We start from the raw sequence: 25,152 nt of genomic DNA on the forward strand, positions 1-25,152 counted from the left end.
GTGACATCATCTCTCACTCTCGATTTGTCATCTGTTGGGTGAAAATGCCTGCCAGCAGCTGCCTAAGATGCAACCGGGTGCAAACAGACAAAAACACAAAAATACGATCACAAAATTTCATCATCAGGGACAGCTTAAAAAATCATTTTCCCTAATGATTATTGTGATTACCGTTCGTGCCCTGTGGACCCATTTTTTTTTCTCGGACAATCTCCATTATGAGATGCACCGTCAAATGGTCAAACACAGAGGTGGTGGAGTGGTTCTCTGCCAAAGATTTTCCGTATAATTTAGTCATTTTTCTTCCATTTCCCCCCCTTCGACACGCTTCCGTTGTCCGCTTCCTTCTTGACAGTGTTTCCATAAAAAAGGGAGCAGTAACCAAAAAAACACAACCCAGGAAAATCGCCACTGCTGCGAAAAGCCGAACAGCGCACAAAGGAGGGCGAACGACGCCCGAAAAACGAACAACGCAGGAGTGCGAAAATCTTCCGTAACATGTTTTGACACGGCCTTGGCACCCTTCACGGGGCCGGCCACCACTCCATTGATAATACACTTTTTATGACGCGCGATTATTCACGGCTTTTATACCGGCACGGATAGAGCAGGCCCGCTATGATTGATTAGATAATGCTCGAAGGTGCTTGTGCCTAGCCCCCCGGTTACTTGGATGCTTCGCCGCTGCTTCAAGCAGTAACTTTCTCTGCATAACTTGTTCAATTGCAAAGCACCAAAGCACGGGTCAATCTACACGGACTATCGGACAGTGGGCCTGATTGCAGATTTTTTTTATAACAATCACGCACACGAAATTTCATACATCTTCGCCCCGGCGTAAGGCGTAAGTGAATTAGCGCTGTCAAAAGCGTTTTTCATCATTCAATGCTTCTACGGCGGAGTCAATCGTGGGGAAGCAAAAGCCCCAGCCCACCGTAAATCTGTAATCCAAAGGTAAAATGCATTATTTATCGAACCAAATCGAACTTACCGAATGGTTGGATTGGTTTGGATTGGTTTTGGAGGGTTAGGTAAAAACGGGGTTTCCATAAAGTGTTTCAATCATTCATCGAGGTGCTGTTATTTTTCGTTGCTTAGTTGTTGCTTCGTTTCACAATATTGTGTACAGTCGGTGTGTGTGTGTGTATCTCTCTGTTGGCCACTGGCAGGTATTACAATGTTTCGTTACTCTCTTGCCATTGGCGGGCAAACTAATTGATTATCACGCGCGCGCGGGTGGGCAAAAACCGAGGGAAACTATAAACCCGCTGATGCTTAAACAACCTAATGACAGCATCGCAGTAGCCGTGCAGATTCATCCCACCCTTTCTGTCTGTCTGTCTGTCTCGTGTTAACTCCCTCTCGCTCTTTCGAACTCTTTTATATATCTCTTGCGCGATTTATTATTACCACTGTGCGCGTCTTTAATACCATAAACATATTATTGAAAAGTGGCTCTTAATTAAAAAGAAATCGCTGCGGCTCTGAATGATGAAAATGAATTTAAATCGAACTACGATCGTTGAAACTAAAGAAGAAGTAGAGTAAAAACGAAACGAATCGAAATGAAAACAATACAATTCCAACCAACCAACGGTACCGAGAAGAAGTAAGTAAGAAGTAAGAAAAAGAAAAAAGAGACAAACCATCTTCAAAGCGCACAAAACAAAGCGCAGTACAAATAGCAAAAAACAAAAACAAAAAAAAACATTCGCATAACTTCCAACGAGGAAAATGATAAAATGAAATGAGTAATAATGAAATCGGATCCGTAAGGATAGTTTTTTTTCTGCGTCCTCCTTCCCCTGGTGGATAAAATTATGTGTACCTCTGTGTGTTTGTGTGCGCTTCTTTATAGTTCAATGGCTGAGACAGACCTTACCGCGGTATCATATAAACGTTTGCGGTCAAATGATTTCCTCCCCTCCCGGCGTCAAACACGTGGGCACGTCGCGGACGGGGCAGGAGGATACAAAATTGTCCCCGCGGGCCTGGCCGGTGGCGATGGTGATCTGGTTTTCCTCATGTACAAAATGTATTCCGGCTGCTGCTTCGTGCTTCGTGCTTCTTTGTTACTAATTCGATACGGTACGATCTCAATATCTTCTTCCCGTCGCAGCCCCAACAGTCGGCCACAATTTTTTGAACAAATCGAATGTTTTGTGTCATTAATATTTTAATTGTAATCGGCTGCACCACCACACGATATGGTATGCTGTCCGTCAAAAGAAGGGGTACAGCAGCAGCAGGAGGAGGAAGCAACAACAACAAAAAAACAAACGCTGGAAAAGCGCGGTTACGATCTTCGTGGGTGGCTGATTGATCGTAATTATTTGTGGCTCAATTTTTGATTAAAGCAATTTGTTCGATTTCTCTCAAACGACGATTGTGTGGGACCGACGATGGCGATTATTGGTGGGGTTATGAAAACTGAAACGAGCTCTATGACGCAATCGGCAGCGGCCGCTGGGTCGTGACAAACTGGTCTGGTCTAATGCATCGGAGCGAGTCTGGGCATTCGAGTCGAGTGTAATGTTTGTAGTATTTGTACCTTATTTTTAGCTTATTTTAGGGTTATTTAAGAGAGTACATGAAACTCTGGGACACTCGCCAATAAAACTACAAAAAGTAATGCATAAAATGGTCCTGATTTTCCTCCCGTTTTCCTGCACATCTGTAGCGAGGAACATTTCAATTTCAAACTCAATTACAATGCTGCTACTGTAAACATTTACGTTTGCCGTTCCGTTTTTCACCCCAATTTCAAAATCCCGATTGCGCTCTAAATAAAGCCCGACAACAATGTCGCAAAGTCAGCAAGTCCCGGGGACCATTTGAGGGGTCAATTATGCTGTACTCCCTCGCTCACCCGGAAGCAAATTGTCGTCCCGAGGCCTCCGACGAACGACCAACCGTGTTCCCTTCAATGTCCCTCCGATGTATTGCGGTGGTAATCAAACTACAATCATTTATCAAAAATTTTCTACACCCTGTGTCTGCCTGTCTTCCTTTAAACTACCTCCACCACCAATCCGCAATCTGTCCTTCCTTGCGGGCATCACACCGAGACTCGGGCTTATCACCTCACCGCACAGACGCACTTGTGGGTTCGACATTGTCAACAATTTTGCGCCGCTCGGTGTACGACCGGGAGACGACGTTGGTTCGGGATTTTCACGTCACAAAAGGGACATCCCATTTTCCCATTACATTGTACTCCTCCCACTCCCACCCTCTCCGTCATACTTGAAAAGGGAATGTAAAAATTCGAGATTTTCAACTCCTGAAATACAACAATGAGAGAGAGATAGAAAAACACATTCTACAACAACATTGTCCTGCGATTCCCAATTCTCTTCCTTCGGGGCGACATTTGTAGGATGTAATATTTTTTTAAGCGGCCCTAGGAAATGTGGAATCAAAAACTAGACGGGGGAGAGTTTTATGTAAACTTTTCTCCCCCAAAAATCACTCTTTGGGAAGAACTTTTTGCTCCATCAGGGATGGGGTGCGAAAGGAAGTCTTTACGGAAGGTCGAGATAAATAATTCAACAAAATGAAGTCTCTTTTCAAGTCTGGCACGGCCTCTCGCATACACAGCACAGAGCAAAAATGAAGCCATAAATAAGTTATCAGCAGCAGCAAAAAAGCGCCCCGCGCGTTTCGAGCAGGAAGTTGTCTCACTTTAAAGGAAAACGCATCTTGGCCACTTTCCTGTTCTAATCCTACCACAAGTAAAATGGCTTCCCGGTAGAACCTGGGTGGAGAAGGAGAAGGATGAACACAAAATTGCTCACAAGTAAAAGTAAAATCGTGCTCTAAAGCGATAACACTTAAAATTTATTTCCTCCTTTGCTTTCACTTGCTCTCTTCCTCGTCGTGTCATAATTTCCATTTCGCCTTAGTCACTAGCAAATGTGCAAAAAAAAATGGCGCTCAAATAACTTCCTAACTTTCAGAATCTCCATCCATGCTGAAGAATAACAATTTCGCCAAAGTGGATCGTCGGCGATTTTCCACTTTCCAGCACTCCTCCATCTCCCTCCCCATACTGGGGCGTGTAAACAACGCAGCAGGCCGAGTTTACGCCAATTCCCAAAATATAAATATAATATATCTCCCGTGCACGCATTACCCAATGCGCAAAGCGGCGGCCGTCTTGCGTCCCGAAACGGTCGGAGGATCTTAGGAAAATTATAACTTGCTTGCTTGCTTCGTACCTCGGTACATGCTCCACAAGCAAAACAAAAAACATTGAGGAAAGCAGGGCAAAATGGGCATGGTAAGCAGTTTACTGAATATTTTTCAGGCTGTAGTTGGCAGCCAGCATCCTTGCGCGCAACTCAGCTTCCATGCTATTATCGTTGCTGACCTTTGACCCAAGATAGGTGAATTGTGGGACGACTTCAAAAGTGCGTTCACCTATCTGTACATCACGCCTACGTAGATTCTGATTATTTATTGGTGGGCCCGCTGATGTTGCCACCATCAGTTTGGTCTTTGCCTGGTTTATCTGCAATCCGAGGTTCTCTGCCGCCTGCTCGATCCCTTGGTGTGCTTCTGCTACATAGGAGAGTCGCAGAGCAATGATGTCTATATCATCAGCGTATGCCTGGATCTGGGTTGATTTATAGAAGATGGTTCTCGTAGTCTCTACCCTCGAGTCGCGGATGGCCCTCTCTAGCGCCAAGTTGAATAGGAGACAGGCAAGCCCGTCCCCCTGGCGCAGACCCTTGGTGGTAGCAAGAGGTCCTGAGAGTTTTCCATCCACCCTCACCTGGCATGTGACGTTGGTCATAGTCATTCTAACTAGCCTTATCAGTTTGGGCGGGATTCCATAAGAGCTCATGGCGTCATACAGTTTTACCCTGGCTATGCTAGCATATGCGGCTTTGAAATCAATTAAGAGATGATATGTGTCGTGTCTGTATTCAGCCATCTTCTCCAAGATCTGCCACATGGTGAAGATCTTATTTAGCATTTTTCTTGGTTTTTTGTTATATAATGGTTATGAAACTTACATGGTGTTCATTGAACACTCTAATGAATACATACAGCATTGGAAAGTATATTTGTAGTGAAAAAATGCTTAAATAGAAGGTGCCCATTTTGCCCCACTTTCCCTTACACACAGAGAGGGCAACCAAACCATTCCGCTCAGGATGCTTCCCAATTCCTAGAACGGCCCAGGATTGATTGCCCGCTTCTGCAGAATTTTCTATTCTGCCCCCCACCCGAACAATTCGCTTACCGGATTTCTTGTGTGTGTGTGTGTGTTTGTGTGTGTTTTTTTTTACTTTTGCAGCTTCCTCAGCTTGCCGATTTGTTTCCAGTTTTCCTATGACCTCCACACCCTCCCCCATTCCCCCAAAAAAAAGTGCGCACAACAGGGCACTTCTAAAGTAAACACAAAATTGCTTCTCCACAATGTAGCGAGAAAAAGGAAACATAAATAATAAATACAAGTCCCACCAGGCGCGCGTGTGTGTGTGTAGCGAGGAATGTTAAAAGCGTGGAGGAGCGTGTATAGTGTGTTTCTTCGGGTGGACATCAGCTCGAGTAGTTCGCTCTTGTCCCGAGATGTCCTTGGGCCTATGGAGAAGGCATCCTGCCGGGAGGGGGGGGGGGGGAGAGATCTCTTGAGATTTTTTAAAAAAGAAGCAAACATTCAATCCAAAAACTCCCTTTTCCCGGTAGTGGTGGTTAGGCCGCGCGTGTTGGACATGGTTTTATCAACCGGACACGGGCCCGACCAAATCGACCTAACCAAACAAGGGGGAAGAGTACGGAAGAAATCTTTTGAGCAAATAACAGGCTCAAAACCGATTGGAAAACCCGCTGGTACCGGTGGATTGGGGCATTGGATGGGAAAGGTGTAGCGAAATGGTAGAAGAATAAAACGGAAGCAAAATTATGACAATGTCCACACATACACACACGTGAAGAAATTGGGGGTCGGGATAGAGAGCTCCCCTCCGCTCCACTGCAGCTAGTTCTGTCCAAGCGAAGGCTTTTTTCCTCTTTATCCCATACACACGCGCGCGCGGCAAGGAAGATTTTCCCGAACGATGGAGCTGAAGCTGGCACTGGCGGCACTGGGAAGGGGGAAGAAAAATTCAGCTCCTGTGCAGACCCAGCGGCCAGTGGTTGTTTTTTGGGGAAGGGATTTTGACAAGAACAACTTGAAGGCTTTTTTCTCTTCTTTCGCTCCATACGATTGTTTGTGTCGTGTGTCAGAGAAAGGAGAGAAGACAACATGGTCATCGGAGGTGAAGCTAGCCTCAAAAAAAAAAAACAAAAAAGGCTCATGCCACACACTCAACCAACACGGGCAGCATCCTTGACGCAACCGGGAGGATAATGCTTTCAATCTTATTTTATTCTTCACTCTCTCTATCTCTCTATGCTTAAAAAATATCCTATTTCTCGTGAACGAACCGTGTGCACGGACGAGGGAATGTGACCTCAAACACACACACGCTTAGAGGGGGGGGGGGGGATGAGTGAAAGGAAAAATAGAGGAGCAGAGGAAAAAAACCGGGAAAAGATTTTCCATCCTCTCAAAAGTGATCTGACAACCCGACAAAAAAAGGAACTTGCCGGGGGAACGGGTCGAGAGACGACGACGAGGGAAGTGTGATGAAAATATATTCATCCCTTGAGATGGTGTTAAAAAGAAGAGAAAAGCCATGCTCGGGGAAAAGGCACTCATCCCTCATTCCCCTTGGAAGGTGTTTTTCCTCCGAGATAACAGCGCAAAGGGAGAAAGTGCAAAGGGGAGAAAGTGCAGAGGGAGAAATGAACAAAAAAAATGTTCAGCCATTTTTATTCCATTTGAATAAATAGACACTTCTACGGAGCGGTTGGTTCGGGGTGTTGTTGGGCCACATTGCTCCCTCTGTCTACACCTTACACCATCCTCCTCCTCCTCCTTGGTGCGTTGACGTGCGTGCCAGTGCGATGCTTTTCGCACTGTGCGGAATGAATAATGCCAACCGTATGGCTTTGTGCACGCTTTTTTATCCCTTTTCTGTAGAACCTTTCCTGCAAGCAAAGGGGGGTTGGGTTTTAGTAGGCGGTGTATAAGAAAAAGGGTCCACACACACTCGGCACAAATTGGATGAAGGATGCTTTTGTTGGCCGCCGCTGCCACGGACAAGAGAAATGTTTTTAGAGATTATTGGATTAGAAAGGATGTACCCCGCCGGTCTCGCCGTAGAGAGGAGGGCAGGTGAGTGGCCTATGCCGTGTGTGTGTGTAGATAGGTAGATGGGTGGGTGGGCTTTTGGGCCTGCATATCGTTCCAGGCGCTCACGCATATTTAACGCAATGTGTCCTTTTTCTCAAACACGAATTGGAGGACCTACCAGAAAGAAAAATCGATCTACTATTACACAGCGGGTGGGCCCCACTACACAAAACGAAACACACGCAATCGCTCTGTGGAATGTGACTGTGTGTGTGTGTGTGTTGTAAGTGTTGTTTTTGTTGTTTAAATCCTCCTTTCCTATAAGCTGTTACTTATCGAGAGGGATATTCCAATTGGAAACACACAAAAGCTTACTAAAAGATTATGTTGCGTTCTTAAAGCGATAAAAAACCCCTCCCCAATCCCCATCACGTTGCCGGCTCCCCTTTCCAAAGCCGCTTAACCCACTGTACCACCGGCATGCTATGTTTTTTTTTGTGTCCCGGTGGAAAAGAAGCGAACGAAAAGCCGCCATAGCAATCGCATGGCAAACCACGATGGGAAAAAAGGAAAATAAATCACCCCCTGCACAGACACGGACAGAGCGCTCGCTTTTTTTTTTTCAATTTCATTCGTTCGAGCTCGAGATGCCACGCCCCATTCAAATTTTAAAATCCACCCGCGGGAAGGGTGGAACGGAAAACCCGGGCGAAACTGAGGCCGCCGGCACGGACAACATAATTTATGCCGGCTTCATTTGCAAAAGGCTCTGTGGTTTGTTGCTTCGCTAGAGAACGCTGGTGGTGTGGGTTGTGTTGTTTTGTCTCGTGCTGTCGTCGTCGTCGCCGTCGCTTTCATCATCCAATCCACCATCTCACAGCGGCGCAACAGACACAGCGCAGCATTTATTTTAAAAAAAATAAAGAAATGAGCCACCATTTAAAAAAATCAAACAGGATTCGTCGCGCCATGAAACCAAAGGATGGAAAGGACGACCAACTGGAAGCAGTCGGAATTTAAATTCCCCTGTGCTGAGAGTGGAAAATGAATGCCATTTCAATCGCGAAATAAACGCGAATAAATAACGCTCGATTGATGACGCGAAAGAAGTACAAACCAAGAAAAAATCCACCCGATCTCTCAGGAGCACACACTCCTGTGTCTTGGGTTTTGCGAGGAGATCATCGTCGCTTGCGCACAACTTGTGCGCTTTTGCGGGGAGCTAGTGCGCAGTAGACGGTAAAGCAGCGCTTATGTTTATGTTCACAATTTATAATATTAAAAACGATAAGTAGAGGAGTGTTTAAAAAAAAAAGAGTTTTCAACATTCCTTCTGCCCTTTGAGCCTTGATGGGGGGGGAGAAAAAAACTGCAAGTATCGCAACAGAAAAAAACACCAATAAAATAACGACAAAACCTTGGGCCGATAAGGTCTACACACTTATTAGAATTCAGTTTTTTTGTTTCTCCCTCCGCGTTTTTGCCCTCGTCCAACGCGTTCCAGAATAAAACGCCCGCGTTTTTGTACCGCATCTCAGATTAATTCTTGAGCTGTCCGTGACGGACCATGTGTGTGTGTGTGTGCATTGCAATCAATGATGCATGCGAATCGGTTCTCGGTCTGTGATTGTGTGCATTTGTCATCACAATCAGGTGTATCGCGTATGTATGGTGCTTCATGCGCGATGGATAATCAAGCGTTGAGAGGTTCGTTGCGTTGGCACCGTGCTGTGTGACAACCGTCCGGTGTGCCGCCGGGTCCGGTTGATCTTGCCCGACACTGGCTCCCCCCTCACCCGATAAACGCACCAAGAGATACAGCACAACAAAAAAAACAACAGCAAAAGTAAAGTAAAATACATAAATCCAACTCCGGGGTTGTGTGTCTGTGTGCATGCATGTTTGGCTTTGCAAGGGGGCATAAAAAAGAAACATGCCGCAACATGCCGAAAGGCAGAAACGGGAATCGGGAGGAAAAATTGCGCGAACAAAAAGTGCTACAATCCAGGAGTCAAATTAGCATTTTTCCTTTGATCCTGTGCCGCCCGGGCGGGATTGGATTGAATATGTGTGTGTGTGTGTGTGTGTGTGCGTGTTCGCGTCAGGACAGAAGGCGACGTGGTTTTTGTGTGATTACGCTGCAGTCACAGAGCTGCAACATACTCTGCAAGGGCGCTCTGCGAATCAAAGCAAGCGGAGCAGCAGCAGGAACAGCACCAAGCGACGAACGTCGCGATAAAACTACAAAAACGTCTGCTATGACGTATTCAAGGGTTCAAGGATTTGCTTCGTTCAAATCGACATGATGACAAAACGGGAAAATGTCACCCCGGACGACGACGACGGCTTAGAAGAGCGGCCAAGCATTTGCGTCTGCACCCCCCCAAAAACGAGCACACACTAGAAGGGGGACACACAGTTTGTCCCCGTCAATCTCGGGCACCCTCGCACGTTCATGCCGGGCAGTTCATCAGCGGCGTGGCAAGTTTGTTTAATTGGAAACAGAACTCAGGGTGGGATTGGCGCAGGCTGGGTATCGACCGTAATCCTGTCCACACGTTCGTGCATTCTGCCCACCCCCTTTGTAGCGGCGACCCCAGGAGAAAAACAAAAACAAGGAAAAACCCCTCTCCCAGCGGGTGGGATGGGTGTGCGAGGTTAGTCATTAGCACCGGGTCTCCCATGGCAACGGCAAAAGGCGACCTAAATCATTTATTCAAATATATCGACCACCCAACACGGATGCTGTAATGTAGTGTGTGTGTGTGTGTGTGTGTGTGTGTGTGTGTGTGTGTGTGTGTGTGAAGGAGAGGCCGATAGAAAAATAAGAGGGAATTATTCACATTGTCCTTTGTGTGGGTGTATGTGTGTGTGTGTGTGGGCATTGGGAAGGGAAAGAACAGGAAACGAACGAGTTTTATTATTCTATGCGTGGTATAACGTCTCCACCACACGTTCCGCATACTCGTCCCGTAGCAACATAATGAGACTGTGCCGTCCTTCCTCCCAGTGGAAAAGTCCTGTTTCGCTCAAAAGGGTACGTCTACACCCACCGTGTTCCGAGGTTCGTGCCGCTGATGCGTCAGCTTCTCGGTTTTATTTATGTCCATTTCCATATATACATTTTTATTTCATTTCCTTGCAAATTTCCTCCCCCCCCCTCCCTTCCCTCCCTTCTGCCCTCCATTCTTCCGAAAAGGTGGGAAAGGGGGGAGGGGTGGAATGGTATGGGACCATGGGGTAAGAAAACGGCAGCCCGTTAAGTAGCTGAAGATATTAATGATTTGTTGGCGTTCAAGCGCAACAAAGAAAGATATAAAGCAAGCACAGGGGAAGCGCGTCTTAGCGTCTTGCTAGAGGGAAATAAACCAAAGAATGTGTGCATACGTGTGTGTGTGTGTGTTCAATGGGGGGAGATGAAGGAAGCTACATTCAAATCGCAACATCCTTTTTTTCTGTTGCTGGGGAGACTACTGGACCGCGTATCTCGTGCCAGAGCTAAGAATCCATGGCCAAATTTATGATGCCGGAAAAATTCGGAATTTCAGTAATTAATGTGGTATGTATAGGTGATGGTAGCACCTTTCGGGTAAAGGTCAACGGCATCTTGAGGAAAAGGAGATTTGCCACTAAAACGCCCGGTGTGCCATGGTGAGTGTGTGAGCGTGTGTGTGTACATAAATGAAGGGACGCCGCCGTTGGCTAAGAAAATAATGAGCACGAAGTGAAGGAAAAACGTACACGCACACACACACGCGCGTGCTGCATTCGCTGCTTAGCGCCAGGACGAGCGCACGTGGCAGCTGTGTGTGGGGCGCTGCTTTGCGCACGACGGCTGATGTTGTGACGGGGTCGTCAGTAGCAGCCAGCAGCAGCAGCAGCAGCAGCAGGTTGCTAGGGAGATTTGCTGGCTGCAACCATAGAGGTGCAGTGATGACAATCCAGTTACAGCTCAAGACAGCAGCAGGGCTTGTGGAAGGAGATGAAAAGCGTGTACAAAAGGAGAGGATTGCAAAGGAGATGGAAAACCTTTTTGCTGTTTTTGGTCACGGCGTAACGCAAACGACGCAAAATAGTGGATTTGTGCATCATTATAATTGTGGGACGTTTGTAACAAGCGTCTTAGATAATATATTTTCAATATTTTTACATATAGCAATGTAGAAACTATGTATGTAAACGTAAGGAAATATTTTCATTATTCTTTACAGTTTTTACCTAACTTTTTCTTCTTCTACCTCTTACAATAGAACCGATTTTACTGCAAAGTTCAGTTATAGATGATATGTAAACATGTATGTTCATCAGTAATGAATAGAATATTACAGTAGGTGACCGCTAACTGAGAGGTTAAATTTGTGAGAAAAATGCACATTTCCTATGAATTTCTCTTCGTAAGATTGCGGATGTTTCATGTTTTGACAATTATGTGTTTTTCAACTGAAAATCACTCCAACTAGTAAACTTCCAGTTAAAAAAAACTGCAGTATTACATATCATCCACAGTTAGCGGTGTACCTGCTTACTCTGAAAATTTAAGATTATTATTTTACACTTCTTCTTCTTTTTGGCACAACAACCGCTGGCGGTCAAAGGCCTGCCTGTACCAGGCGGTCAAAGGCCTGCCTGTACCAACTAGTGAAGTGAGCTTGGCTTTCAGTGACTTATTGTTACCGTAGCAGGATAGTCAATCCTACGTATGGGGGCACGGTCTATTCGGGGCTTGAACCCATGACGGGCATGTTTGTTACGTCGTTCGAGTTGACGACTGTACCCACCAGACCACCGGGCCCAATTATTTTACACATTGACCCCTTTTTGCTGCGAATTTAACATCGTTGTGCATACAAGAGCACCGTCTAGATTCGAACTGATGATGCGCCATTGTACAGTACACAATTGATGCTCCCCCTTAACACCTTCGGCTATCTAGTCTAGCTATCCCTAACGTGTCAGTTGGCCAATATAACTGATAAGGCTTAGATGAACCGAGCTCACACTCTATACAATTCTGCAACGTTTACACCCATTTCAACCGCTTTCCTGACATCGTCATATCCTTAGCCAACAATAGTGAAAACACAGGTATTATACGAACGGTTGCAATTTTCCTTTTTATGCCTCCCCCCATACACGTCCCATCACCGTCCGTATCCATTGCTTTCTCAATATTTTTATATTACGGCACATTATTTTGACTCCTAGGCGCGTCTGTGTTTTTGTGTACCTCTTCACTGTTGCCCCCCTCAAACCTGGCCCCATCGTTAAAGGGACATTTTTATTTCCCTAGCTCACTCCCTCCCCCCACCCCCCGGGTCCTCTGGTAGTCACAAGTCAAACGAGCGTTCATTTTCCTTACGGTCTATCGAATTTTCGGTTCCGCACGTCGAATGCGCAACCAATCCAGACGCACAAGGACGTCTTTGCGCCGTCGAACTGGTCGGGAGTCGCCATTACGAGCCGAAACGTGAACAGCTTCCCCACAGCATGGCAGCTCGTCTCGTCCTCTCAAATTGGCTCAAAACGACAGCACACTAACAACTATCATCGTTGTGCTCTCTTCATTTTGTTCCGCTCCTATATGTTTGTGTTTGTGGTGGTTTGTCCGTCTGGGTGGATGTGATTTTTTGGATCCTTCCCCTGGTTGATCCGATCTGTATTGTTTTTGCTTATTGCCACCACCACCCCCGTCCTGTGTGCATGCATTTTCATTTCCCGCACTTTCAGCAAAATTTTGCTCATGGCCAATGTTTTTCACTTCTGATTTGATTGGCTTTGTTATTTTTTCCATTTATGGTAATTGGATCCGGTTTTATCTGTGCTTGTTGTTTCTATTTTTTCCTCCCCTGCGTGTGTGTACTATGTGGGTGGATGTCCCATCGCCCCCCCCCCCCCCACTGCCAGTGCCGCTTTTCCCTCCCCAAAACGTCCGTTTGGGGAACGTCGTTTACTGTTTATCGATAGGCATCGTGGCTCCAATGCGATCGTTGGAGCCATTGTCATTGTAGTGGAGGAACGCGTTGTTTTCTTTGGCTTTTTGGCGTCCTCAAATAAACAAATTCCACCAAACAGGGACAGGGTGTTGTAGAGCCTGTAAGCCTGTTCAGTTAAACATTGAACACATGATTCACAATGTCCTAGCCGGCATCACCCGACTCCAAAACTAATCTTTAAGGTTCAATATCAAACAGTTTTCTTCAAAAAAAAACAAAACCCCCTCCGTATTCCAATTCCGATAACCATCTCGCACCAAATTGCAGCACTTGAATTATCCCACTTGGCCGCCGGTCCCAATCATGTGAAGTCAGTGCGAATGTTCTGTCCCATTATTGCCTAGATTAGTGTGATCTCGTGCAGTCGCCATCACTGGCACCATCATCGGTCCCTCCCCATCTGGGAGAGAGAGATAAATTGCGTTCGATATAAAAAAAAAAACAAACCCAACCAAATGGTTCCTGGCGCACCACCTTGCACTACCGGCCACTAAAAGCATTTCCCTACCATTCGTTTAAGCGGAGGACCTCCTGTGTCGTCCCACACACACACACAAAATCATGCAAAATAAACACATCGGCTCGGATGGCTGGTTCTGCACTGCGGGGACACACCCGCACCCGCACCATCCCCTGCTGGGTGGCATAAAGAAGTGGAAGAAGAAAAAAACGGCCCCCTTCCCTTGCACCCAAACGGCACAAACATGCAAACCGTACGGTAAAGACACGAGTCGATGGAACCGAATTCTTTCCCCTATTGAGAGACAAAAAAAAGGAAAACCCTCCGTTTTTCTTCCATTTTTCCACATTTTTTTTTGCTCGCTGTGTTGTGCCAAGGCAAAAGCAAACACGTTTTTTATCTTTTCAATTCAATTTGGCTAAAACGTGTGCGGTAGCGGCGGCCGCGTGTGTGTGTGTGTGACCATTAACATTATTTCAGGCCCCGATATCCGATAGCTTCCGCAGCGGCCATTACGGCATGGGGCGCGCTGGGTTTTGGTGCCGGTCAATTGCGAAAAATTGTGCGCAGATAACGAGGGTGTACGGAAAATGGTCTGTGCGTGTGTGCCGTGCATGGGAAATCGTAAAAGATGAATATAAAAACAATAATAATATTTGATATTAAAATAAAAAACCACGACCACGACGATCAGGGGCTCGATTGAGGCGCAGCGATGGCGACAGGGTGTGTGTTAGGCGATAGTGTTTTATTTTTCCCTGTCCAAAGTCCTATCCACCAACCCACTGGGCCCACTGGGCCGCAGGAAGGGAATGAATAATATTGCCATAACCCGGGCCTTTGGAGCGAGATTATTGCGGTTGCTGGTTCGCATGTTTTACGATTACGATTATAATCATCACCAGCCGTGGTGCGAATGCACGGCCAGCAGCATCCCAATTTCCATTTGTCCCCCTCTCAATAGGCACCCCCTCCCTCATAGACAAGGTTTTCTTTTTGTTCTGTTTTGCGGTCGGTTTAGTCGTGTCGTGGCTATTTTGGGTGTTTTTGGATTGCTTTCGCATCCGCCAGCATTGCGTGTAAATGATAGTTTTTTAGACCCTTTTTCCGCTTCCGTAAGATGGAGTTTGGTTCCCAATTTAACAGCCTTGGAATTGGGGAACGAACGGGAACCTGAATCTGCACCACTCTTCCACACCCAAACTCAAGGTTTTTGTTTTAATAATGACACCACGACACACACACGCACATTAGCGATAATTGGATGGGCCGCGACCGATGGTGACCGATTCCGCACACCCACCGCACAAAACCTCGTTACGATGATGGTTTCTGTCCCAAAAAGGCCCAAATAGTCCCACCCAAAATAGGCGCCAAAACTGTCAGCAAAGGTAAAACTGCTGAAATGCAATATGTTTTGGTGTTTTTTTGCGCTAGTTTGCACAACGCACTATATATATACTTTTTAATGCGATCGAAGTGAGACGGGTGTAGCGAAGGTTTAGCGGAAAACCATCCACCCCCAGAAGATGCCGATTCAGCTCGATTCCCCCCGCCGACTCCGGGATTAGCGTGGACGGCAGGACGCACGCTTTTGATGGACTTTTGCGGGGTTTTGCGCTACCAGCGGCGTATGGGATGCGGAGCCACAAAATAGGCGACGACCAATAGGACAAGCAGTACCATACCATACCCCGATACCAACTCCAACCTAGGGGGAGGAAGACCGGGTGGTGACACGGAGCGCTGTGTGTGCGCGAGGGTGCGTCAGTCAACAGTTAAATTCATTTTATCGACCATCGGTTTGATTGACATTTCACATATTCGCTGTCGGTTTTGGGCCGTTGATTTCGATTTCATTTTCTTAGCATTCGAGCGCAAGGTGGAGGTTGGTAAAGGGGATGAAGGAGGTTCCATCCTCGTTTGTTCGGTTGGTTGTTGGAGTTTACTTTTTTTTGCCAATCAGTTTTTGGGCAGCAACGAACAACGAAACTCGGACTCTTTATCGGACCAAAACCACCAACGTACGCATGATTGCAATAGCTGGGTGTATTTTTCGTTTCTTGTTCTTTCTTTTCTATTTTTATGTTTTGTTACATGATGAAGGAGAAGCGCATTGTGGAATGTTGAGAAGAAAAAAAAAACTCCCCTCATCGACCTCTTTGCTGATTTTTCATCCACATCCAGCGTTTTGCCCACTGGCGCAAAGTAAACTGGGAGTTGAATTGATAAAGTTTTTAGCTTTACCATCCCCTCCCCCTTCGACCCAGACAGGTTGACCATTCTCTCCCTCACAGCACACAACAGAGACGCAATTTGTTAACCTGTTTGCAACACAAAAGCAGGAAAAGCCAGGGAACCGTATTTCTTATTAGAAAATGCCAACACGTGGTATAGCAATAATGGGGTTTGTGTTACCTTTACAATAGAAAGAATTATTTTCTTATTTTTTTTAATTCTAAGTAGAAAAATAATTTATAGATTTGGGACATTTGAAACCATTCATTCAAATATATTGTTATAATACTGTACAAAAAAAACTCATATTTATTGAAATAGCGCCACCCAAAAAGCGTTCTTGCAGCTCAACGTCAAAATGTCAACCCTTACGGAGCGCTGCCCTTTGCTGCCGTAGCCAAGCAACCCTTCTTATTTCCAACTAGACTAGCACGGCACACACACACACCAGCTATCCATCGTCCAGAATACTCCCCCTCCCCCTGACAATAAGATGATGCAACAATGTCACTCCGTCTGTCTATCAAAGCAACCATGTCTCCCATCCCGTGCCTCTCCATTCTCTGTTTCTGTGTGTGTGTGTGTTCGGGGGTGGTGCTCGGGGTGAACCAAACAAAAACTGTCAAATCAGTAAAATCACCCACCACCCACCACATCACACCAGCAGGAAGGGGGTGAGGTTGAATTTTCCTGCGAATCAAAACGGAGCGACTATGTATGAGACGAATCCCCCCCTGTCCTCGTCAGGTTCGGTTTGTACATATTACCGCGCGACAACCCCTTTCAGAGGAGACGAACAAACAAGTGAACGAGCGAAAAGAAAAAAAACCTGACACTCGGAATTTCCATCCCTTTTACTACACACAGGCACCAAAACCTCCCCCCGTGCCGTACCCCCTCTCTATACCGGTGAAAAACATCCTTTCGCTGCTTCCAGCTCGCTCCTCCAGCGGGTGGAAAAACCTGCACACCAGCACACCAGCATTTCCACCTGTGTTGGCGCGCATGCGTCAGTTCAAATTTAATGTATGAAATAAAATATAATGTATGGAAAATATATGCGCCTGAATATATAATGTTGCACAGCGGCATTCGCTTCGTTCGCCGTCGGGCTGGTCGGGCTGTCCGGAAGCGAAAACCCGCCCGGAGTGCGTTGGTGCAAGCGTGATGGCCTCTCTCTTTCCTCTCGTTCGTACGCCGTGCGGGAGAAGAGCAAGAGTGCACAAAACCAGTGAGCGAGAGAGAGAGCGCGCGCAGAGTGGTGAATTTGCTGAAACGTGAAGCGGAAAAAAGGATCATAAAATAAATTGCACAGAGCGGAAGAAGGTCCTGGCGGGCTTCCTCACATCCTCTGCACGCGTCGCGACCCTTTTACGTGTGTGTTGTTAGTGTATGTGTGTGTGTTTGTATGAATACGGGATCAACCGCACGACGGCACGACGGGAGAAGCTGCAAGGGATGCTGCAAGGCAGGCCGTGAATTTCAGAATACATTTTCCAAAACCCCCGTTTCTGTTCGGGCGAAAGCGGGTTGCTACGGGCACGGGTTGCAACGGGTGAACAGACAGAAGTAGAAGAAGAGGTGGAGGAAAATACGCACGTAGAGCTAGGCGAATACAAAAACCCCCTTCACTAGGATTCGTTTCTGCGTGTTTTTTTGTTTGTCCTCCACGATCCTTTCTATTATTCCTTGCTTCGTTTTTTTTTCGTCCTTCGGCGGTGCAAATGTGAATGCGTTTTTCCTCTCTGTTTTGCGGGACCAAATGCCAGCCACATGCCAGCAGCGCGTCACACACGCAGTACCAAACCCAAACAAAGCGCACCGTATTCGAATGAGGTGCAAACGAGCGGTCGTGGTCGAGCAAAAAAAAAGGGATGTAAACGGATGCAATCTGTGGCTCGTGCGCGCATCCCTTTTCTGTTTTGCTGTTGTTGTTGTGCGCTCGATGCAATGTATATAAGCTAAACAGAGCCGTGAAAAGAGGGTTAAAACGCATGGAGAAGGGGGTAGATAGCAAACACAAGGGGCAAGGGGTACCCACCGGTGACAGACGCTGAACGTTCCAAACGACAGATGCATGGTTAGTCATATGATGATGAGATAATGAGACGGAGATGCCGCGATCCTTTCGACGCACCGCTGCCACACGCTTCTCTCTATCTATCTATCTCTCTCTCTCTCTCTCTCACTTCATTGTGTTTGTGCTTGTGTGTTCGACAGTGTGTAATACTAAGGTAAAGGGGATAAATGGAGTTCGTATTCTTCCTTTAACGACGCAACTTCCAGAAAGGAAATGTTTTGTTAATCAAATGGCTGGGGAAGCTTGAAGTCTACGCCATAGCAATCACCACACCAACCCTTTTTTCCCCTTTTCAGGCTTTTGATTTGTTGCTCCGATCGTGCCAGGATAAAAAGGGAAGGATTACGCAAACGCACCATTTGAATATAAGCAAATGATGTGATTTTTTATTGCTGGAAATCGCAGAAGGGTGCACTTTAAAATGGCTTTTTAACTTTAAAAAGGGATATGATTGGTTGACGATTCTTCGTCGGGATGATGTGATGTATATAGAATGCAAATTTAAAATGGAGAATTTTAGTTGAAGAAGCAGTAGAGATAAAGCAGTAGATATGATTTGAAGTTTGGAAGACAAAGCATTTTGTTTTTATATTTAAATAGAATGGTGAGCTACCAAGTAATCAATTCCAGAAATCCGCTTCACGCGTGTAAATAGTATTTTAATACATAAGCTGGTAAGTAAGTTTGGATTTAAGCTAATTAAGCTTTAATATGAGCCAATAGAATACAGTCATTATCTGATATACGCTATCGTACAGGACCGAGCACAATAGCGTATCTCGAGTTTTCGCGTATAGCAGATTCCTATATAAAAATAGTTTACACTACTGGTTCGAGTGTTGAAAAATATCGCCACAGAGTTTTACTTTAAAGTTTTTTGTTGTACAACAAGTATCTTTTGCACAAATTTAATGCAAAATGCATCAAGAATATTAAGGAAATTCAAAAAGAGCATACAATATTTCACAAACCCTAAAATATTTGCAAAAAAAACACATGGAGCTGTCAAATTTAGAGGAATCGCGTACTGCGAATTCGCGTATATCGAGTATTGCGTACTGCGGATTATTGCTGTACTTCAGAAATAGGACTTAAATTATTGGCTTATAACAGGATATTCAAGTCACTGGCTTAGACCGGCCTAGATCGACTACAGTTGTTGGACAACATAGAAGAATAATATATCCAGTCCTAGGGAGAATCCAAAAGATGCAACTCTTACAACTCTCTGTTTGCTAGTAACATGAACCCGAGTAAAAGGAGCGTCTTCAAGGATTTTGAATCTTTAAAATACTTTTTGATATTTATAACAATATAACGTATTACAACCTTTAACTACTTCTTTGCGATTCAACCAACTCAAACTTTGCAGTTATTGTTCCTTAAGAAGTCATATTCGACTGGTGCCTCACTTGTGTAGGCTTCACTCTCTAAGAATCGGTCGGCTGATGCCACACCGAATGATGTCTCACTCTTTGAGATAATTCGTCCTGAATCAGTGTGAATAATATTCCCAAAAGAGTAAGTATGAAAAAGGTAGAAAATAAACAGCAGAAAGGTTCGAAAAAACTCTTTGTACTGAATTCAAGACATGCACATTCACTTGCAGGATTGAAGTGAGTCACTTATTCTAACTCAATGCGCCCATCTCTATAATAAGATACTACAGCAACAAGGCACAAGGCAATCATTTCTACCATTTCTTTGTATTGACAATTTTATTTTTTAGAGCAAACCCATTTTCTTAACATATTTCCCAGTGGAATTACCAACCAACAACAAAAAAAAAACATTAATAATAGTAGGAAAATTCTGTTCCACCCTCAGCTTACGGAAATTTTGATACATTGCCATTCCGTCATGGTTGATCGATTTATGTTACACAGACCAAAAAAATAAAACAAACAAACTCACAGCATATCCCTTCTTCGCAGTTCCGGGCAGTGAAAAAAAAACATAAACATAAAAAATGCGCTTCCTCCAGCTCCTTTTACTCCAACATCTTCGGTAAAGCCCTCCTGCAGCCGGTATTGATTTGTTGCAAAGCCCTTCCCTTTTCCCTTTACGCCTGTTAGTAGTGGTGGGCCCCAAGAACAAAAACCACTAGACACACAAATCTCTTCGACGGTGGAGAGCACGAGGGGGAAAACGGCAATTCCCCCACAACTATCCCCCGAGGACCCCCCCCGAGAGGCGTTACAACCTCAAAGGCGAAGAAATGCTTCGGTTGTTGGCTAGTAAATCCTGCATCGATGCAAACAAGTCCACCGGTCGAGCGTACGGGAGGAACGTTGGAACTGCCCGAAAGACCCCACAGAGTAGGAAGGAAAATGTGGCCAAAAAAACCCAAAGTGTGTCTAACCAAAGGGAAAGCTGTGGAATGGAAAAGAAGGATAGTACACCTCATCCCGAGATGCGAGCCGAAATGTCTGTATGCGCCTCCGGAAAAAGGGCTCATAAAATATATATTTATGGTCAGTCAGTCTGCCTCCCGTTTTTGGAGAGGAAAAACGGTGCAGGAAGACGTCCCATGTGGCACTGGCACTGGCACAAACACACAGTAGGGTTTTGTACTTTCCATACTAATCGGATGCAAAGCCTCCTGGCCAGGCGTGCCTTTCCACCAAAAAAAAAAAGTTCCCTACAACCACAAACTGTGCCCTGAACACACACACACAAGTTCTTCTCTGGTCTCTGTCCCTTTCCGTACCACAAATCTCGGCCCTTACCCGTGGGCCCAGTGTGATGCTCTCATTCGTCTATATTTCACAACTTAATGTGACATTTCGATTATTCTATGGGATTTAATGTGTTTTATGGCTCTTCCCTGGACCCGGACAGGTTGGCACGGACAGGCGAGAAAGTACAATTGTGCCGGTTTTGTTTGGCAAACAAGTGGGCAAAAATCCTTGTCTCTCTCTTTTTTTGTTTTTTTGGCCCAATGTTTTGGGTAAAGAAGTGCCATTGGTAGCAATGATTATTGCCTAGTGTCGAAATATGAGTGGTCCGATAGTGCACACTGAACGTTACACCTTCAGTGAAAGTGAATGTCGGTGCCAAACCTTTCAAGCAAAGGGACATTGAAATGGTCCACGTCTCACGACATGCGAACCTCAAGAGGCTTTTAAGTGTAAGTGAGAGGATGAGGGGACTCAGATCAACAACAACAACAACAACAAAAAACCTCCCCAGTCGTGATCTAATTTAAGAGTAAATTCAAATAAATTACCACGAAAAAGCTTACGCGAGCCCGAAATCCTTACGCGCCACCACCACCACCAGTGCTCTGCAAATAAATCAAATCCTTTTTTGACTCGTTTGCTCGCGCTGATCCTCTAACGGAGATTTATGGTGACTGGGTTCGCCCGTAAGTACGCCTCCTTCCTTTCCGCGCACTGACCAACCCATCCCACCCATTCCTACGTGTGGGCTTGTGGGCTTGTGTATCAGCACACACGCTGTTGAATGCTGATAATGCTCGAAATCCCATCCCCGGGTGAAGGAGGCTGCTCCATGATTCCACCAATCGAGATTTCTATGTCCAAGTGTGTGTGTGTGTGTTTCTTCATCTCAAAGGACAAAAGAATATTTCCTCACACACCTCGCAACCTCCCTTTTCAAGAAGGTGGAGTGGTGGCGATATGTCCACTCGAACGCGCACTCCCTCTTTTGTGAAAACCCGTGTGTTTCCCACACGGGAGCACTCAAACGAAATTGGCTTGCCTGCTTACTTGCTGCGTGTGTGTGCCAACCGTCCACACAGCCCGGGTATGGTGTATGATGGATTATTCATCCTTTAACATAATTTTGCACTAAATATAAACTCCCACTCCATCCGCTATTAGCCATTAAAAACGGAAAGGATTCGTTGCGCATCACCGCTCCACCGGAGTTGGTGCTGAGACGGCAGCTTTGGCTTGAAAATTATGATTAATAATCAGCAAATATCGGGTAACCGGATCCTTTTTCTGCATGCATTTGTGTGATCGATTCATAGCGTACTCCCTTTACATTTAGCAGGGAGTTCCCGTTACCCTTTTGATTTCATCCCCAAAAAGAAGCACCATTGGCGAGAGATTGCGTGAAACCGGTCATTTGTTCTGGGATGTGCTGCTGATGCTGCTGCTGCTGCTGGGATGTAAGCACAATCAATCATTACTTGGCAGAGTCATCGTGAAAGGGGTATGTAAATACGTTACATGGAGTTTACACCCTTTCAAGGGAGAGGCCAGTGGATCAAGCGGTGGATCAATAAATCGATTGAGATGATGAACACACATTTGTTAGGTTTGTTCCTTGTACAATGAGTCAACCTTCTGGCAGACGTTATACAGGACTATTTGGCTATACAAAATGTAGTGTTTAGTTCGTTGATACTAATTGTTTAAAAGCCTGATTAAAATGTCTTTGTTTTACAATGTGACAATAAAGTTGTTGTGAAAAAGTTACTCCTATAAATACACCCGCGACTACAGAGCGTCACACTATAAACCGACGAGTTGAGAGTAGGTTTGATCGCACAACCTACCGTACCGCAGTGCCGATACACTTACTTACTGCTCTATATGGTCCTGTCACCATAGTAGGCGTAAAATGCCATACTGTTTTAGACAGCTACAGTACTGCCTGCCTGTACGTCGTCACAAGCTGTACCTAAAAACGCTCTCTACATTATTTAGCTACGTAAAAGTGTGAACGCCAATATACATAATGATTATCTTATCTCACTGCATTACATCTACTTGCTGTCGTTGTTGATTCACATTGTGAATCTTTGTCCAGCAAAGTAAAGGTTGGACTTTGCAAGGGCACACCACTATCCGGTGTCCGTTTTAATCAGAATGCTAATAACCCCCACAAGACCGTTTTTTTTTGTTGAGTCTTTCTCGGTAAGATTTTACTCCCGCTTCTGAAGAGAACAGGACACCCGACGACCCGGTCCAATCCAATTTACATAGTAATGAGTGTGTGTCCTCATTACCCAACGCACACGTTCGCCTCATTTCAATAATGGACGTCACCTCATCGGCTCACCCGGACGAATGCCGAATAATGGAGGGCTCCATTATCACCCATGTCCGTCATGCTCATTACCAGCACACACAGGAGCACACACACAGAGCGGTGGCCCATTTTTCTACCGTCAAATCTACTCCGAATCACGTCCATGTCGAATCGAAAGGACGGCTTTGAATTTAAATCCTACCCCCGGCATTTCCTGCTTGCTTGCAAATCCCATTCCCTCCGTTTCGTGGCAACACACACACGCTGCAAGGAGCTCCGGAGGCTTCACAGCAACCAAGGGGAAGAATAAACGCCGACGATACATGCACATAATTTGAAGGACATGTTTTACTAATGCTTGAAAAAATAAATACATTTGTGATAAGTTTCCATCACCAAACCGGGGGCCGGCCGTATCCCGCAGGGGTTGGCTCGAGTTCACTCCGGTTGAAATAGAAAAATAACACTACGCGAACACGGTCGCGCTACATTTGACATAAATTCGATTTTCGATCCTTTAAAAAATGCATGTTTTTCTTGTTGCTATCGGCGGTGCGGAAGAGAGCTTCTGCTTCGCTCTTTACACCGTAGTAACTCCGGGTGCTGTTTTTATTGTTATTATTATTATTACGAGGACTGCTTGAAAATTTAGTCGTGTGTCATAAATATGGAAACAGGGAAATGGCGCAGCGACATCACATTCTCTTGCCATTCAAAGGAAAAAAATAAAGGGGAAGAGGCAATGAAAATTCTTTCCCCTTGGTGGGAAGCGAGATGGAAATTCAAAGAGGAGGAGACAGATTTTCGAATTTTTCAAGGAACCGGTTTCGTAAGGAAAATTCGTCCACCAAAAGCCGTAGGGGACGATTAAGCCGTAGAGGACGATCGACTTTGCGGTTGACCCCATGGCGGTTTATGATAATAAATCCTGTTGTTATTCCCCGCTCTCTGCACCTTTCGGCATCCAGTACAGCTGAAATAATGTTTGGTCCAATCAGGGAGAGGGTGGTTCCTTTTTTTTGTTGTCCGCGTTTTTTTTGTTCGGTACAATTTTGGTTTGTTTAATTTGCACACAGTTATTGTACTGTACCAATTGGGTTGGAAAATTGTGGTGAAAAATTAGATTTCGTACGCTCCGGATAAGGATGGGATCCTTTCGGTAATGAAGCTTCAGAAATTGTGCGTTAAAAATGCGTTGAAAAAGAAAAAGAACAACCCTCTTGGGGGTTCAATCTCAAATTTAGCATCATTTTCATCGGTGCTTCACACAGCAGCAGCAGCAGCAGCAAGAAAACTCGCAATAAATCAACCAGAACGAAGGTGGTTGATCCTCTCTGGTCTCGTACGAGTGTCCACTGCACAACAAATCAGCGCCAAATTAATCCAACCCAAATCACTTTTTCATTAACGATGAATTGGGGGAGCGAGGACCCACGCACCGTAACTTCATTCCGATGGCCACTTACGGGCAATGCCACTGCGACACTGATGAAAATTCCGGCTTTTTTGCTCTTTTTTTGTGAGTCGTTGGGCGGGCAAGAAGGTTGGGAATTTTCATTTCACCAATCAGTAGCCTCCAGTGTTCAAATTGTGTATTCCCCCAATACCCGGGACCTTATCAATCGAATGTCGTCGTCCGTTCTTTCCAACTCGAATGTCCAATTTCAAATTCAACTATTAACAGGTATTCGAACAGGACCTGACCTCCCGTCCACCTCACTTTCCGCTTCACGGTGTTTTTCCTACTGGACACAGGGCCCTTGACACAAGTGATTTTTCCTATTTCGACTTTTCCCTCAAACTCCCACACTGGGTACGAAGAAAAGTCCTGGAAAAAACTCCAACCAGCAGCAGCAGCAGCAGCAGCAAATAAGGAGCATCACGGGATAATGTGTAGCTAAATAAATTTAACTAACATGGATTTTGCTTTCACATTTTCTTTCTTATTAGAAATTCCATTTCAAGCGAACGTGCACACACACACACAGAGATCCTTCACTTCACATTCCCATTCCCTTTATCCCCCGAGGGCGTCTCCATTTCCTGTCGAAGAGTGTCTTTTGCTTTACTTTCTAGCTGTTCGCCAAACCGAATGAACGTGTTTCGCCCAGTCCTTGGCGCACGTATTGAGATTTCCACCGAAAATCATCCTACAGGGGACACGACCATTTTCCATCTACCCAATTAC

General features: G+C 45.5%; 1 long non-coding RNA gene across 6 annotated transcripts in view; it reads right to left on the minus strand.

Moving 5' to 3' along the window:
- Window positions 1-25,152, minus strand: part of LOC133393082 (uncharacterized) — a 40,026-nt gene that overhangs the window by 13,864 nt on the left and 1,010 nt on the right. The window contains exon 1 of one of the 6 annotated variants that reach the window (XR_009765994.1): window positions 992-1,707. The exons of the other annotated variants lie outside the window; for them this stretch is intronic. This is a non-coding gene — a long non-coding RNA (uncharacterized LOC133393082). Of the gene's footprint in view, window positions 1-991; window positions 1,708-25,152 lie in introns of those variants that run through there. 6 annotated transcript variants of the gene reach the window in all.

This window comes from Anopheles gambiae, chromosome 3 (assembly GCF_943734735.2).
Source record: "Anopheles gambiae chromosome 3, idAnoGambNW_F1_1, whole genome shotgun sequence".
Classification (NCBI taxonomy): Eukaryota; Metazoa; Arthropoda; class Insecta; order Diptera; family Culicidae; genus Anopheles; species Anopheles gambiae.